Consider the following 19,020-nt stretch of genomic DNA (forward strand, 5'->3'; position numbering starts at 1 on the left):
GTAGATTACTTACATCCTTTTCCATTGAACTCGTATTCGCTATTAACCATAAATTATTACTCCCGTTTAGTCCTTGACATCGATCTGTCTTAAACAAGATCTATTAGGCTACAGTTACCTAGATTGCACTTAAAGAAATCACTCTGAAAGTCTATTACCACCGCACATTTCCTTAACCAATCTACTCCTAGTAATACTTGTGTATTTATTTTAGGAACTATTAACATAGTTTGTTCAAACACAAGTTGATCTATTTAAAATGTAATCCTTGTTTCCCATTTCACTACATTGCTCTTAATACCTGTAATACCTACAATATTTACTCCCGTAACAGATAAGTTAGGAAATTCCTTTATTCTTCCACTTAATAGCCATTCCTCGAAAATTGACACTTCGCTTCCTGAATCAATGTAAATTTCCACTCCTTGATTTCGTATTCCTCCGATTGCAATTGGTTTGCGTTGCACTTTTTCTAAATTTTCCTCTTTCGCTAATAACCAATCGTTAATAGGTGATATTTTACTATAAACGATCATTTTACTTATATATATGGGCCGAGTATTGTTCTGCGACATCCTGGATTCTGGCTGTTGACCTAGGATTTTTCTTGTTTTCCATCACTATGACCGGATACTGATTGGAACTTACTTCAACAGTACGGTGGTTTGCCCCATGTTATTTTGTTGCATATTTATTTGTTGGTTTTGAGGTGTAAACACCTGTGAATTGATGTTACCAATCTGAATTCTTCCCCCTCTAGGGTTATTGTGATTTAGACCATTATCCGTGCTGTGAACAGTTTCGTTACTGCTTACTCTACAATAAATAGGTTCCTTCGCCCGCGGTAAGGAATTAGGAAAGGATATGTTATTTCTGTTTCCCGTATTTCAGTCATTCACTGAATAATTTTCATTTCTTTCAGTATTCAGTGTCTAAACCTACAATAAACATTAATAACTCATTCACGGTTTTCCACACTCTGTACAATATTCCTTGTCGAACGTGGTATGGTAAACATCTAATGAGTACTTTCCATAAGTGCATTTCATCTGTTGGATTATCTAAGTATTTAGTTTTTGTCAAATGCCATTCCAAATACTTTTAATATGTGCCCCATGACTTATTGTATGGAGTAGGGTCTAATAACTTTAAGATTAATTTTTCCTGGATACTTGAAGACCAGTGCTTTCTCTTAAAGCTTCCTGAGACGCAAGTTCTTCTGCATGAGTATTTCCCCATTCCACTGCTTCTCCCAATATGTGTCCTTATGTGAAATCTATTTTCTTTAAGTCATCCCAATTTTTGGGCAAAGATCTGGCAAACACTCGTAAAAAATAAATTGGGTGTCCATCACTGTCTGGTTTGTACTTTGGAAATTGCCGTGCTAAATCAAACCTATTACCTATAGATAAACCCTCTATTACATCTTTAGTTACTCCTGTTATAGTTTCAGGTTTACAATTTTCTAATTTCTTTTTATTATTGTCTATTGCTTTCCATATTCTATGAAGTTCTTGTTTACTGTTAATTGTACCTTCCCCAGAAGTGATTTTGCCATTATTTATTTCTGTTTTGTCTTTTACTTCTTTTTCTATGAATAACTGTAAACGTTTCTCCAAATGTTGTATAGCATGAGGTGTTCCTGCTACAGCATTTTCCCGTATGGACGTGATTTGCTTATTTATGTCTGAAATACTAGTGCATACCGCTTGGAATTGGGAATTAACATTATCTACATAGCCTGTCCACTGTCGGGTTGTTAATCTATGTACACTTTCCTGTAAATGATCTGTTAACACTTGTTTAGCTACTTGTTGCACCTGTAATGGCACTGAGTCTCGTAATTCTTTTACTCTAGAATTTATTTCCATTATTTTAATGTTTTGATTATTAACTTGTGCATTAAAGTTAGATCCTAAGTTAGGTTTCACCTCTTGTATTTTATGGTTGAGTACGTCATTGATTCAGTAACTTGTTCCTTAATGGACTAAATTAGTTCTACTTGTTCCACTCTCCGTCCTTTCCTATATTTCTCTGCTTGTTTTTTAATCATACCTTTTAGTATTGCCTTATCCTTCTCTGCTTGTTCTTTAATTATGCTTTCCAGTATTGCTTTATCCTTCTCTGCTTGTTCTTTATTTATGCCTTCAAGAATCTATCTTAACTCCTCGTTTTGCATTGCTGTATTTCTTGTGATTGGCATACACTTTTTATTACTAATCGACAGTATTAATATTAAACCCTACACTCGCAGAAATGTCTCAACTTTTTTTTAATGTTCACGGCTCGCCCTTCTGCGGAACTGTGTACTGCGTGCTTGTTGTAGAACAGCCGAAGCCAGTGCTGAAGTCGAAGCCGATGTCTGCTCTTGCTGCCACTGTCTTCTTTTTTTTTCTGTTTCAGGTATCCAACAGTAAATTATACTTTCCATTCAGTATGTGTTTACTAGTCAGACAGTTCATTCAAAAGAAGCTCTTAAATATTATTATTCTTGATTCCTTGCTACGTGTGAGGTAAGACACTGTTGTTGATCGCTGGTTGTCAGGGGCAGCTTCTGTCTTCTATTCTTTGGAGTCGTAATTCTGGTTCAGATCAATTTTCTGCACTTAATTGCTGGTGCATTCTCCATTCGCCTTTTCCACAGTTACCATATGGGGTGTATTTTTCCGCTTTCTCCTGCTGATACATATTTTGTAGGGTTTGTGATGGATCTTACACCAGCACTATGGGGAAGTTGCATCCCTGGCTGATACAGCAGGACAATATTTTGCCGACCCTGATACACCGCCAGATGAAAGTAGTATTACCTTTATCCTCTCGTCTCAGAGTAGTTGTTTGGTGGTCTGAATCCTTCCATGCCACCTCCCTGTCGATCCAACTGTGGTGAAGATACCTGGAATGTTTTTGCAAGTTCTCTCTACTGCACTACTAAATAAATAGCCACACTTATCACAAACGGGGTACATTGTGCCCAACATTTTCACTATTACTTTTAACAACACAACAAACATTTGCTACGGTAATACCATTCTCTTGAGAACATTCAAAAATGTCCGTATATGCGTACTTCAGGACCTGAGAGAGCAAACCAGATAAACTACTGCTGTTCAATTGTTCATTACGCCCTTGTTGGTGCGTCATTTACTCCATGGTTCTCGGATTCAGGCACTTGCTGCACTATGCCACAAATGACTCCCGTACGACCAGTGGTTGTAATACCATTTTACTGTTTACTGGTCACCTTCTCGCTGGCTCCACGACTGCTCCACATTCACTGCATACAAGAAAGGAAAACACACAGTTTCCCCTTTCTCACTACATTTGTTATTCAACTTACTCGTGGGCACCTCTTGTTGACGGCCTTCCAATGGTGTGTTGGGATGTTTATAAATATCTTGAAACACTACACTAACCAACCTTGGAAATCATGACATAATTAGAATAAACAACATAGTTTATGCCAGTTGTTGTTACAACCACTGATAACATTTAATAATGGGCTGCTTACATTCTTTGCTTCGTAAACTCATGACACTATTTATAAAAGCCACAAATTGGAATTGCACACTAGAATTAATGTGATCATGAAAATAAAGCAAGAACAGGATTCAGGTCTTTGTTTGAAACCTGAGGAGCATTCGAGCATTCATTGCATTTTGTACATGTATAGATGATAGTGTGTTCCAGTTTGTATTACTTGAACAGTGAATTGTGTTTTATACATCTCATGTACATTTGCAATCCATTTGGTTTGCATGCAGGAGACGTGTCAAAAATTTATAACACAGTTACAAAGGAAAACACAGGAGAATTGCTTCAATTTTACCCTTGTATCTCTGGAAAGATCAGTGAAATAAATGTTGGTGTCAGTAGTGTTCAGTTAAAACCTGAAATTGTTAAAACTGAACAGAGCTCCAGGACGATGTGAATCCCTGTCGTATTCAATACTGAGCTAGTCCCCCTTCTAACTATAATCTATTGGTCAAAAAGGGGTAGTAGAAGTGATAGATAAAATTACTGTCCAATACCCCTGACATAGATTTGTTGTGTAATCTTAGAACATATTCTGAGCTCAAACATAATGAGGTATCTCAAACAGAAGACCACCTAGGTGCCAACCAGCACGGATTCCAAAAACATCAAGGCAGCGATTTAGAGGCAGCATTTCTTGGTTTTTGAAAAGCATTTGGCTCACAGTCAGTACCAAACTTAGGCTTATTGTTAAAAGTATGGTCATATGGGGCATCAAGTGAAACTTGATTGGATTGAGGACTTCTGGTAGGGAGAACACATGTTGTCGTGGATGGAGAGTCATCTTCAGATAAAGAAGTGACTTTGGGTATGCCCCGGGGTAGTGTCAGGACGCTTGCTGTTCGTGTTGTTTATTATTGACCTTGTGCACAATATTAATAGTAACCTGAGACATTTTGCAGATAATGCAGTTATCTATAGTAAAGTACCATCTGAAAGAAGCCGCATAAATATTGTCATATCTTGATCAGATTTCATAGTAGTGTAAAGCTCTTGTACCCAAAAATCTTATATATACAGGATTCATTATTTTTCCTTGCAGAAAATTTGAGGGAGCCATCTGGAGGTGGCATTGAGGCAGCAACAACATACATCACAACCTGTCCGTGGAAATGGCATGGCAAGCCGTTCCACAGGACTACATCCAGCATCTCTACGATCGTCTCCATGGGAGAATAGCAGCCTGCATTGCTGCGAAAGTTGGATATACACTGTACTAGTGCCGACATTGTGCATGCTCTGTTGCCTGTGTCTATGTGCCTGTGGTTCTGTCAGTGTGAGCATGTGATGAATGTGTCAATAAAGTTTCCCCTTCCTGGGACAATGAATTCACGGTGTTCTTATTTCAATTTCCAGGAGTGTACATCACAACCTGTCCGTGATGCGTCCGGCGCCATCACCAGATACAGTCAAATTGTTGACTACCCTCGCCACATGTGGGGGTATCAGTGACTCCGTAGCAGCATCCGGGCCCATCGTGGACGCCGTCCATGTGTGCTGGACCATCACAGGTGCATTGGTAGGTAGTGCTTGGCTCAGTGGAGAACAATAGAGAAGAGGAAAGGGCCCTTTGGTGCATTGGTAGGATAGAAGGTGTTTGTGTGCTGGACTGGGGTCAGGGGAAGGGATGAACGTGCGGAGGACACGGACTAGCAAAGGTTGAGGACTGGGGGATCGCGGGAATGAAGAGTGTGTCATACGAAGAGTTCCCACCTGTCCAGTTCAGAAAAGCCGATCTTGGTAGGAAGGATCGATGCATTCCTTAGAGTGAAGCACATTTTGTCGGATAGCATGATCAACAAATGTGTAGTCCAGCTGTCTCCTGACAACAGTATGGTGGTGGCCATTCATCCAGACAGACAGCTTGTCGTACCTTTTTAGAATGTAGCACAGTGGTTGCAGCTTAGTTTGTAGATCACACGGCTGCTTTGACAGGTGGCTCTGCCTTTGATGGGGTAGGAGATTCCAGTGACGAGACTGGAGCAGGTGGTAGTGGAAGAATGTACGGGACAGGACTTGCATCTGGGTCTATTACAGGGGCATTACAGGAAGATTCAGTGGTTGGCAGAATACCACTGTGAGGATAGTGGATGGGACATTCCTCATTCCACGACACGAGGGGAAATCGAAACCCTGGTGGAGAATGTGATTCAGTTTCTCCAGTCGTCCGGGGAGAGCCCCTTTGTGACCAGACTGTGGATTTGTGAGCTGTGGGAGATGACTGGCGGGATCAGGCCTGGGAGATGTGTTTCTGGAAAAGGTGCGGAATGTAATTTATAATGGTGTGGAATGGGTGGCAGCTGCCGAAGCGGATGTATTCTTGGTACTTTAGATGTGGATGGAGGTACCAATGTGGCCATTCTTGAGGTGGTGGTAGAGATAAATAATGATGGCTTGTTGGATGGAGAAGGAGCAGTGAAGTAAATGGGGAGAAGGTGTTGAGGTTCTGGATGAATGTCTGTAGGTGATTCTGTGGATAACCTTATTTCTCATCAGTCCTTTGCTCATTAGGTTAATCATTCCACTCAACAGATTGTGCATTACTTCACTTCACCTCACTTTCTGTGAGGATAACAATGTCATCAACTAATCTTATCGTTGATATTCTTGACCCTGGATTTCAACCCATCTTGGAACCTTTCTTTCATTACCATCCCTGTTTGTTCTGTATGTAGATCGAACAATAGGGACAAAAGACTACATCCCTTCTCTAAGAGGAGTGCTTCATTCTTGGTATTCCATTCTTACTGATATTTCCTGGTTATTATTGTTGCATACGTCAGCAACTGGAGGGGGGGGGGGGGGGGTTGCAGGAAGCGATGAGAAAACAGGAGCTGAAGCTGTGGCTGGTGCCAGAGCTGATGTCCACTTCCTGGTGTTTGTTTTATGACTATCCCAGAATTTCAGCTAAGAAATAAGGCAGAGGGCACTTCTCTGCACTTAGCGACAGTGCGAGGTCTTCTGTTGATGACTACAGCGACATCTTGAAGTGGTGCGAGAGCCCCGTGGATAGCTGCATAATGAAGAGAAACGGACACCTGTGGACATCCGCTGTCCCTGCTAGCCACCAAGCGGTGTGTGGCGGAGGGCACTAATCGCGCCTAAATCATATCGCCCCCTCCGTTCAACTCGCGGATCTCGCGAGGGGATAAAAGACTGTCTGAATGCCTCAGTACGAGCTCTGATTTCCCTTAACTTTGAATGGTGATCATTGTGTGATATGAAAGTAGTTGGTAATAATATATTCTCTACATCCTTGGCGAAAACCGGATTTTGGAATTTAGTGAGCAGCCCCTTCTGTTTAGCGCATCGTCTATCAGCAAGTGTGTCCCACTTCAAACTTTCTATGAGATTTGAAATGCTCTTACGATGGCTAAATGCACCAGTCACAAACCTTGGTGTTTTTCTTTGGACTTGCTCAATTTCTTGAATCAGACACAACTGGTAAGGGTCCCACACAGATGAACAATAGTCTACCACTGGATGAACAAAAGTATTGTAAGCAATTTCCTTTGTTGAAGGACTGTATCGCTTCAGGATTCTACCAATAAACCCCAATCTAGAGTTTGCCTTACCTGTTACATGTGTAATCTAATCGTTCCGTTTGAGATCATTTCGTATAGTCACACCCAGATACTTGACATATGTTACCACTTCCAAAGACTGGACGTTTATTTTGTACTTATACATTAATGTGGATTTTTGCTTTGTTATGCGCAGTAGGTAACACATACTAATATTGAGAGATAAGTGCCATTCATTACGCCACATGTTTATTTTCTGCAAATCCTCATTGATTTGTTCACAATTTTTGTGTGATACTACTTTTCTGTAGACTACAGCATCATCGGCAAACAGTCAAATGGCGTTGTCAGTATGATTACCGGATCATTTATGTAAATCGTAAAAAGCAGCGGACCTATTACACTGCCTTGAGCCATACCTGATGTTAGGCTTGTTTCTGTTGAAGTCTCCACATTCAGGACGACATACTGCTTTCTGTCTATTAGAAAACTTTCTATACAACCGCATATGTTGACAGATAGACTGTAAGCGTGCACTTCTAGGAGCAAGCGACAGTGGGGAACTGAGTCGAACGCCTTTCGAAAGTTGGGGTATATAATGCACAGAGGGGGCCAGCTGTGTCTCGCATGACCACTGTTCCCTAAAACAGTGCTGGTTTCTGCAGATGAGCTTCTTAGTCCAGAAAGGTCTTTATATCTGAACACAAAATATGTTCCACGATGGTACAACAAATTGATGTCCGTGAAATTGGCTGGTAATTATGTGCATCCAATTTTCTACCCTTTTTGTAATTGGTGTGAGCTGGGCCTTCTTCCAGCCGTGGAACTTTTCACTGTTCCATTGATTTCTGGTAGATGACGGATAAGAATGGTGCTATATTTGTAGCGTAGTCAACATAAAATATTACAGGGATACTGTCTGGACCAGATGCGTTCCTGGTATCTAAGGATCTTAACTGTTTCACAATCCCAGATACACTAAACACTGTCAGCCATCCTTGCATTTGTTCGATAATTAAAGGGGAATGGTACTGCAGTCCTGTACCATAAGTGAGTTTTTAAAAGCTAGGTTTAGAATTTCAACCTGCAGTTTATCATCATCTATTACATTACCTGTACTGTCAGCCAGAGAAGGTATTGAATTATTAGTAGCGTTCATAGAGTTTGTGTGTGACCAAAATTTTTGGTGGTTATTTTTAGAACCTGCAGGTATAATATTGCTTTCAAATTCGTTAACAGAATCTCTCCTTGACCTTTTGACAGCTGCTTTCATTTTGCATAATTTCTGTTTTTCAGCAGGGCAGTGACTATGTTTGAAAAAACTGTGCAAAATTCTGTGCTTTCCCAGCAACTTCGTAATATGTTTGTTGAACCAAGGTGGATCCTTTCCTTGCCCTATATTTTTGCTAGGCACATATTTGTCTAGCACGTGGTGGACAGTACCTTTAAATTCCAACCAGAGATGCTCAATATCTTTTTGTCCCGTGGTGAATGCTTGGAGCTGACTATGAATATCTTCATTAATGACACTCTTATTTGCTTTTCCAAACAAGAAAACTCTAGACTATTTCTTTGGTTTTCTTGCAACTTCCACTGACATAGAAGCCACAACCACATTATGGTCACTAATACCTTCTTGTAGATGAACTTCTTCAAAAAGTTCAGGTCTGTTCGTCGCCAAGATATCTAATAAGTTCTCATCTCATCCCAGAGCCCCAAGAAGCTGAAGGGTATGCGAACTGCATTACCTGGGCAGACCACAAACCTGAGAACAGAGTATCAGTTACAGAATAACCCAATTTACAGGTGTGAAGTTGATTCAGGTGCTCCCACCGCAATTTGCATGGACCTTCTGTCAAAATATGCAATTGCCATGCAACATTATGACAATATCTTGTACCCAGCACTTCTGACCACTGTGTGATCTGAAAAAAAATTAGAAAAAAAAGTTCATTGCGTTTATACATTGCCTTAGTGAGTGGAGCAGGTGCAGGCCGCTTACTAGAACGAGGAGTGGTGTCACCGTCTGTGAAGCAACTCTGCTGGTGATGTGCTGTTGCGAAGTGGTAGAACGAGAAGAGAAGCAAATGTTGGTCCCGCATGTGGCAGGTGCGTAGTTTATCCATCTTCTGCTGAAAAGTTCGAACAAAGCATTCTCCTTCTCCATTGGACTGCTGCACTTGGGATGCGATAAATCCCATTGGCTGTACAGAAGTCACCGAATTCTGCGGACACAAATTGTGGTCCGTTGTGAGTCACAAGCAATGCTGGTAGACCTTCAAGGCAAAATATGGAATGCAAGGCTTGAAGATTGTAAAGCATCGTCGTAGTGTGTGTGGGAACCATAAAAGAGAAGAAACTTGCTGTACATTTCGGAGACAGTCGGCCAATGAGTGTTCTGGTAGTGTCCGGCAAAATCCAAATGCAAGTGCTGGCTTTCGCGAATCAAAGAACTGTTGTGGAGGACCCGGCTTGTGTTCCGCACAAGTAAGGCACTGAATCCAGAATGAGATTTTCACTCTCCAGCAGTGTGTGCGCTGATATGAAACTTCCTGGCAGATTAAAACTGTGTGCCGGACCGAGACTCGAACTCTGGAGCTTTACCTTTCGCGGGCAAGTGCTCAACCAACTGAGCTACCCAAGCACGACTCACGCACCGTCCTCACAGCTCTCGCAGGAGAGCTTCTGTAAAGTTAGGAAGGTAGGAGGCGAGGTACTGGCGGAAGTAAAGCTGTGAGGAGGGGGTGTGAGTCGTGCTTGGGTAGCTCAGTCGGTAGAGCACTTGCCCGCGAAAGGCAAAGGCCCCAAGTTCGAGTCTCGATCCGGCACACAGTTTTAATCTGCCAGGAAGTTTCAAGGCTCTGAATAGTTACCTGCTGTACTTGGAAGTCCATGCCAAACCGCATACCATGTTGGTGAGCCAATTGCTTGGTATGGGCTATGACTTAGTGACCCTGATGAAGCAGAATAAGAAAATGTCTCCAGAGATCCTCTGGAATTGCCACACAAAACTGTTCAGATTCAGTACACTGCAGTATGACACTTCATAGCACAGGCAAGTCATGCTGATATGCAAAGTCTCAACAAACCCCAGGCTACCAGTTTTTCACAGTGAGTGACCAATTGGTGTGGATGTAGTACAACATAATCCACAAGTAGGGATCTGCTGTCATTGCCTGGGCAATCCTCTGGTTGTCTAAAGGAAACTGACAGACCTGTGACTCAGTGTGGCAACAAGACACTTCTGATGCTTCAACGTCTGCACCCAGTGCCAAAGGAAGATGCAAAAGTGTGTCTGCATCGGCATGCTTTGTTGTGGGCCTGTGCATTATCTCGCGTTGTAGTGCGATAAGATGAGAGCCAAATGTTGCAGCTTATGTGCAGTGAAATTCTGCATGGGCTTGGCTGGGTTAAAAACTTACTGCAAAGGGTTGTAACCAGTGATTAAGTAGAACTTTCTTCTGCTCAAATACTTGTGAACTTTAGTCATTCCAGAGATGATGGCAGGAGGCTCCTTCTCTATTTCCAGATGGTAGCTCTGAGCTTTGTTAAGCAATTTGGAGCCAAAAGCTATTGATCTGTGAGTAGAACCAATCCTGCAGCAAAGCCTTACTAAGAGGCATTAGTAGTCAAGACCATAGGTTTTGAAGGATCAAAATGAAAGAGGCAGTGATCACTGAGGAAAGAGTCTTTGAGTCATCGAAAAGCAGGGTCACGTTCTTGGGACGACACAAAAGGTACATTCTTCAGCAAAGACAGTGCAGTGGTGCCGCAGTCGGAGCTGGATTTGGAGTGAAGCAGATGTAATACATCAGCTTGCCTAGCACTGACTGCAGTTCTTTGGAGATCTGAGGCTACGAAGGACCTGCAAGTGTGACTACACCAGATGAATTCCCTGAGAATTAATTACGTACCCCAAGTACTCGATCTCAGTTTGAAAAAACACACGCTCAGGTCTATTGCATTTTAGGCCTCTTCTGATAACACTTGGCACAGGCTGTGCAATTTATAAAGGTGCTCATCTGCTTTAGGATCATCTAAACAATTTGTACACAAAGACACAGGTGCAGCTAATTGTTCCAAACAGCACTGAAAAATTGGAGGTGTGGGTGCACTACCGAAAAGCAAATGAAGAAATTTGACGAGTCCCTTATGTGTATTAATGACACACACCTGCTGTGATTGTTCATCTAAAGGAATCTGGAGGAAGGCATTGTGTAAATCAATCTTAAAGTAACGACAGCTCCCAAACGGTCAACAAGTTAACCAGGTCGAGTCAGAGAAAATTAATCCGTTTCTATTCGGGGGTACAATGTTGCTATCTTCTTCTTCTTCTTCTTCTTCTTCTTCCATGGCACTGCAATCCAGAAAGAACCTTGGCCTTTCCAATGAGCTTCCACCATCCATCAAGGTCACGTGCTACCCTCCTCCAGTTTTTTTATCCGATCTTCCATATGTCTTCTCTCACTCCATCCAGCCATCTTGCTCCAGGTCGACCTCGCCCTCTTTGTCCTCCCGGATTATCAAAGAGAATCTTCTTTATCACCTCAGACTCCTCCGTTCTTGCCACATGACGTGCCCATGTTATCCTTCTTGATGGTATGATTTTTGTTACAGGAGCATCAGCATATGTAGTGTACAATTCTTCATTGTACCTTTCCTCTGTTGTTCTGTGTCACACACAGGGCCAGTTATTCTCTGCAAAACTTTCCTCTCAAATATGTCGAGCAGCCTTGCATCGGTTTCTGTCAAGGCCCATGTTTCTACATCTACATTTATACTGCGCAAGCCACCCAACGGTGTGGCGGAGGGCACTTTACGTGCCACTGTCATTACCTCCCTTTCCTGTTCCAGTCGCATATGGTTCGCAGGAAGAATGACTGCTGGAAAGCCTCCGTGCGCACATGAATCTCTCTAATTTTACACTCGTGATCTCCTCGGGAGGTATAAGTAGGGGGAAGCAATATATTCGATACCTCATCCAGAAACGCACCCTCTCGAAACCTGACGAGCAAGCTACACCACGATGCAGAGCGCCTCTCTTGCAGAGTCTGCCACTCGAGCTTATTAAACATCTCCGTAACGCTATCACGGTTACCAAATAACCCTGTGACGAAACGCGCCGCTCTTCTTTGGATCTTCTCTATCTCCTCCGTCAACCCAATCTGGTACGGATCCCACACTGATGAGCAATACTCAAGTATAGGTGGAACGAGTGTTTTGTAAGCCACCTCCTTTGTTGATAGACTACATTTTCTAAGCACTCTCCCAATGAATCTCAACCTGGTACCTGCCTTACCAACAATTAATTTTATATGATCATTCCACGTCAAATCGTTCCGCACGCATACTCCCAGATATTTTACAGAAGTAACTGCTACCAGTGTTTGTTCCGCTATTATATAATCATACAATAAAGTATCCTTCTTTCTATGTATTCACAATCCATTACATTTGTCTATGTTAAGGGTCAGTTGCCACTCCCTGCACCAAGTGCCTATCCGCTGCAGATCTTCCTGCATTTCGCTGCAATTTTCTAATGCTGCAACTTCTCTGTATACTACAGCATCATCCGCAAAAAGCCGCACGGAACTTCCGACACTATCTTCTAGATCATTTATGCATATAGTGAAAAGCAATGGTCCCATAACACTCCCCTGTGGCACACCACAGGTTACTTTAACGTCTGCACATGTCTCTCCATTGAGAACAACATGCTGTGTTCTGCTTGCTAAAAACTCTTCAATCCAGCCACACAGCTGGTCTGATATTCCGTAGGCTCTTACTTTATCAGGCAACGGTGCAGAACTGTATCGAACACCTTCCGGAAGTCAAGGAAAATAGCATCTACCTGGGAGCCTGTATGTAATATCTTCTGGGTGTCATGAACAAATAAAGTGAGTTGGGTCTCACACGATCGCTGTTCCCGGAATCCATGTTGATTCCTACAGAGTAGATTCTGGGTTTCCAGAAACGACATGATACGCGAGCAAAAAACATGTTGTAAAATTCTACAACAGATCGACGTCAGAGATATAGGTCTATAGTTTTGCGCATCTGCTTGACGACCCTTCTTGAAGACTGGGACTACCTGTGCTCTTATCCAATCATTTGGAACCTTCCGTTTCTCTAGAGACTTGCAGTACACGGCTTTCCGAAGCGTAAGTGAGAACCATTGGATAAATAGTGAATTTTGTTGGGCTACTGAGGAGACTTGACTGGAATAAATCACTAAAGGCAAAATATATCTTATTTGCTGATATCAGTCTAATCTTAGTTACAGTTGCAATCTCATTAAAGCAAGTGGCTGTGGAACCAAGATACTTGAAGCAATCAACCCTTTAAAATGTGTAACCATTCACACTGAAAGTTGACGGCATATTCGTTTATATTCTTCCCCACAGGCCATGTATTAACTTTTATCTTCATTTACCATAAGACCCATCTTCTTACTTGCTTGACTTAAGGCTGTAGAAGCTTCTTTCAGTGCTGGTACTGTCCATGCTATGTTTTCTATGTCATCTGGATGTGCTAAAATCTGTGCTATTTTTTTATTTCTAGTGGGTTTGAGTAATTTCCTCAAACTCGAATGCAGATTCTTACGTCGGACATCATAATTTTAACAATTCTCAGGAGCTTTCCATGTATCCCTATCTCCTGTAATGCATGAAACAACTGGTTTCTATTGATGCTGTCATATGCAGCCTTAGTCAATAAAGAGGTGATATTTGACAGTTTTCTCCAAAATTTGGCGCAGGTTGAAAATGTGATCTATTGTTGACCTCCCTCGTTGAACTCCGCTAGTACCTTGTACCCCAGGTTCAGGAGGGTGATTCCACAGTGGTTTCTAAACTCCATTCAGTTGACATTTTTATCTATGGGACATGATATTCCTTCATTCCATTCGTCTGGTATCCTCTCCTGTTCCCATATGAGAGTGATAAGTTTAAACAGAGACTGCTCTAACGTTGTTCCTCCACCTTTTAACAATTCTGCTGGAATGCTATCAGTGCAGGGAGCCTTGTTGGTCTTCAGTTTCTGTAAAGGTTTTTAGAACTAGTCAGGGGTTCAATGTTGCCTTAGTCTGCACAAATACACCATTTGCCTGAAGGCCCTGATGGATGCCACAGTGAAAGTTCCAAGCAGCCTGTTCCCAGAGCACGTGTAGTATAGTGTGAGAGCTGAAGAAGTGAGGCTGTGCATTGTCTTTAGTGGTCACATGCACAGCAGAATTAGAAGCTTTGCCTAAGCTGTCACCGAACAAGTCTTTGAATTCAGCACACAATTGACCAACACTGTCCTTGAAATCAAAATTAGCAACAGACAACACATTTGTAGAACACACACACACACACACACACACACACACACACACACACACACACACACACACACACACACACACAAATCCAAACAAATCATGGTCAGACATATTTGAACTGTTCCGTGAACGCATACCCAGAAGTTTGTCTTTTGCAAATTCTTGTATGTGGAAGGAAGGTTGCAAGAACCTAGCACTGGAATGTTAATTCCGTTATATGGTGTAAGTGTAATGTATGATTTGTGCAGCTTGGACTTGCTAAGATGATCAGAAGCATTGAGACAGGGAAAGAAACTGAGACACTCTTAGCTAATTGCAACTGAATAGTGCAGCCACCTATTACAGGGTCCACAAAAAGCTGCATTGTGCTAAAGAAAATGCCACTGATTTCATGATTTGTAAACTACCACTCTTCTCCTCCACACTAGAAGTTCTGTTTGGTTCAGGATGCACAACATGTACAACAAAATTTGACTTCTGTGGGTGTGTATTAGGAGAGGGAGGCTTCTCTTTCTGTAAGCAGACTGCTTGAACATGTCCGTTCTTGCCACCTGAAAAACAAGGTGCATTTCGTGGCAGGTAGAAGCTATGCTTATGAGCTAAGAAGCGGTGCGGGCAAGCTTTCATGCCGGTACCTTGCTGGCCTGGCTGTTTATGTGACTGGCTGTCTGAGCCCACTATCTGAGTCCTTGGAAGTCTGTCGCCCACTGTCTGTCTGTCCTGACGGCTTGTTTAGTCTGAAAACTTGGACCTGGCAGCAACCTCCTGAACCTTCTCATCACATTCAGAAACTGGATTAAACCCCGATAATTCGAAAGTTCTGGCCGTGAAGTGGGGAATACTTTGGAGCACAATTAATAGACAAACACACTGGTTGCTGATAAGAAAAGAGATTGTTTAACAGTAACTGGTACTTGGTGTTCAGATAGTTGAGCTTCAGACTGAGCCAAGTACTCAACACAATCCTATTTTTTTCCCCTTCAAATGGGTAAAAATGGAGGCACTAATGATGGCTCCCTAAATTGTGGTTCTGCCATAGTTTGTGGCGTCTTATTGCGAGTCTCATTGGCTGCCATCTGCATTTGAATGTGAAGCCCTCAGCACCTCGATAAGCTGCGTCATTTGTTGTGTCTGTAACTGAAGGGGACACGTTAGATCGAGCATCGGTGCCAAAGGCACTCGAAATTGTGGTGCTGCTAATTGCAAGTTGGGTGTGCGTGGGGCTTGGGGCAGTGGGTTAGCCGTAGCAAAGCAAAAATGCTAAAGCTAAATCAGTGTGTGGCAGTTCAAACAAGCAAACGGAACAAAAGTGGTAAGCGTGGATCTGACAGAAATGTCCAGAAGCACAAATGGTAGAAAAACAAACAAAAATGTCCAGAAAGTGGTAAAAATTAGGCGACAGAGGGAGGAAAATGACACGGCATCGTAGGTTTGACAAAGTTCATCGCCAGATGTGTCGTGTGTCGGCAACTGTTGGGCCTGTGACAAATAGGTGGAAGGTGGCCTGAAGATATGTCGCCATAGGAATCTGGATGGATGAGCAAAAGATCGGTGTACACAAATGCATTTTAAATAAATATGTTGTTGTTGACTTATTGCAGAACAACTGCTGCATTTTTGTCAACTTGTGAGTGATCGTGGCTAGCTATGAGCAAAGGTATGACATGAGCGGCACCCAAGTGCACTGAATGTTTGCCAGTGAAGTTAACTATCAACGACTTGAAGTAATGTTTGTCACCAACCAGCAACAGGGAACTTTCATTAGAAGCACAGAACAAAAGGTAGAAGTAGTCTGGTGCTCAGATGGCGGCCGCTTGTAACACCGTCTGGGTGGTCTCCATTGGTTGGCGACATGGAGGTTCTTCATTGGCAGGGTGATGAAAGCACTGCTTGTGGTGCTTGCAGTAATTTTAGAGCCGCCAGCTCTGGCCGTGTTGATAACCTACGGTACTGCAGTTATTATACGTACTGTGTAAGAGGAGGATCGAAATGTTTCCATTTGAAAGCTGTACAATCCAGAATTGTGTGCCAGTTGGGTGAAATTGCCGTGAGCACTGAGGCAGTCATCCCACCGACTTACCGGGCTGGAGAAACCTATTCAGTGAAACACCATATGCTGCTGCATGAAGAAGTCTGTAACTGCCTGCTGCACATCCTCAACTGACAGGAATTGTCAATGCTTCACAGTTGTTTTTAAGGGCAGAATGTGTGATGATTGCACGGGGAGAGGTCAGGGCTATTGGACGGGTGCTCGAGTGTGTCCCACTCGAGCTGGTGTAACTTCTGCTTTACGACATTTACGACACAGGGATATGGGTTACGAGGCAACAGTGCCTCGTGTTCCAATTTTCCCAGACGTTTTGCCTTAATTGTATTTAGTAATTTCTCCAGTGTTGCACAGAACCGTTCTCCAGTGAGGGAGACACCAGGTTCCTTGAAATCAATAAGCAGTGGGCTCTGGTAATTAAAGAACAGGATGAGTATCTCTTCTTCAGCAGATGGCTGGCTCTTGAACGTGAACTTGACGGGGTGAGGGGACAGTGGATGACGCCACTCCATTGTCGACGTTTTTGACTCCGGTTCCCAGTGGCAGCACCAACTTTTATTGCCTGCTACAATGCACTCGAGGAATGTGTTGCCTTTAACATTGTCCCAGAGCAACAGAGGGGATAGTTGACTTCTGACATGCAAAAATACAGAAATTATATCTGATGTGATAAAACAGCAGGCCAAAAAATTTTCTGGAAAGAATTGCATGCATATATTCAAGTGGCTGAATGGTTAAGATCCATGTCCAAGTGACGGTCATAATTTGTTGTAGCTTGAGTGTAATTTTTGCCTTTGAGTAAAAGTGTCATTTCTTTTATTATAGCATGTTGCTTTCAGTTACCTATTCTACTATCACGGAGCAGTTCTTTCTATGTATATTCAAAGTTTCATCTTGCTATATTATTTGCCAGTGACACATCACTTTAAAATTACATTTGGTCTTAACTTTGGCATACCACTCTGTCTCTCTCTCTCTCTCTCTCTCTCTCACTCTCTCTCTCTGTGTGTGTGTGTTTGTGTGTGTGTGTTTTTCTTCTTTAATTTTCTCTAAGAATTCGAATAGGTTTACAACATTGTTATGTCCTCGTATGAGGCTGACACAGTTTTGGTGACTTCAGTTCACTTAATATTTCGTTCAGTTTAAACTTAAATGAAAACATTGTAGTTTTGGGCCATATTAATCAGATGATCTGCTATCGTAACTTCTTGTCCTACTTGTGAGAGGTGTTACTAAAGTACACTTGGAGGTTAGAGCATGGACAGACCCTTGTGGAGTTTCACAGCATCCTTGCAGTTTAAACTCCCAGGAAAAACTGCCTGCTATGGATGTGTTAATCACATTCATTAGTGGCTTAGCAGTAAAGGCAGATGATGACAGTTTCATAAAGCATTTGAAATGCCATACATTTATGGGGGCTTTATTTAGTGTTTTTCAACCTGTTTGACTCTTGTTACTCGATACTTGTAAACATGTAAATGGAAACCATATATGACGTTATTTCGTGAGGTTGAAATGCCATACGCCAAACTCAATTGTCTTCCCTCTCAGTAGTGGCAGGTGTCCGCCAAGAGCCCAGTCTTCTTGTGACCACCACTGACAGCAATCGTTTACAGTGGCTGCGTTACTGCCAAGTCTTTTCTGCAGTATTGCAGAAGGAACGTCCAGCTTCTAGTAGCCATATAATTTGACTTGGTTCAAAATTGGTGAGGTGTCAGTTATTCCGTCTTTGTCACCTGATGCATTCTTGACTAACATCAACTCACAGCATCTAATCTCACAGGTAACTAATGCTCATGGTTGTAACACTATATATTTATGAGAAGTTTGCCACTGGATTGAGGACTTTTCAGTAGGGAGGACTAAGCGTGTTATCTTTTATGGAGAGTCATTGTCAGATGTAGAAGTAACTTGAGGGTTGTGCCAGGGAAGGGTGTTGACTCTGTTACTGTTCGTATTGTATATTAATGTGATTGCAGACAATATTAATACTTACCTCAGACTTTCGCAAGTGGCGCAGTTATCTGTGATGAAGTACTGTCTAGAAGAAGATGCATAAATATTCTGTCAGCTATTGATAAGATAGCAAAGTGTTGCAAAGATTGACAACTTGCTCTAAATGTTCAGAAAGGTAAAATTGTGCGCTTCACAAAACAAAAATATATTTAATATCAGTGAGTTAGTGTTATAATCGGGCAACACTTGCAAATATTTAGATGTAACAATATCCCCATGAACCATGGACCTTGCCGTTGGTGGGGAGGCTTCTGTGCCTCAGCGATACAGATGGCCCTACCGTAGGTGCAACAACAATGGAGGGGTATCTGTTGAGAGGCCAGACAAACGTGTGGTTCCTGAAGAGGGGCAGCAGCCTTTTCAGCAGTTGGAGGGGCAACAGTCTGGATGACTGACTGATCTGGCCTTGTAACACAAACCAAAATGGTCTTGCTGTACTGGTACTGCGAACGGCTGAAAGCAACGGGAAACTACAGCCGTAATTTTTCCCGAGGCATGCAGTTTTACTATATGGTTAAATGATGATGGCGTCCTCTTGGGTAAAATATTCCGGAGGTAAAATAGTCCCCCATTCGGATCTC

General features: G+C 42.4%; 2 protein-coding genes across 14 annotated transcripts in view; one reads left to right on the top strand and one right to left on the bottom strand.

Annotated features, from left to right (window-relative positions):
• Nucleotides 1–19,020, bottom strand: part of LOC126426682 (S-phase kinase-associated protein 2-like) — a 635,548-nt gene that overhangs the window by 320,341 nt on the left and 296,187 nt on the right. The window lies entirely within an intron of this gene.
• LOC126426686 (uncharacterized) overlaps nt 1–19,020 on the top strand; it is an 897,888-nt gene that overhangs the window by 9,785 nt on the left and 869,083 nt on the right. The window contains exon 3 of the transcript XR_007576388.1: nt 4,574–5,050. The gene's annotated coding sequence lies outside the window, so the exon portion shown is untranslated. The remainder of the gene's footprint in view (nt 1–4,573; nt 5,051–19,020) is intronic.

The sequence above is a fragment of the Schistocerca serialis genome, chromosome 11 (assembly GCF_023864345.2).
Source record: "Schistocerca serialis cubense isolate TAMUIC-IGC-003099 chromosome 11, iqSchSeri2.2, whole genome shotgun sequence".
In the NCBI taxonomy this organism is placed as follows: domain Eukaryota; kingdom Metazoa; phylum Arthropoda; class Insecta; order Orthoptera; family Acrididae; genus Schistocerca; species Schistocerca serialis.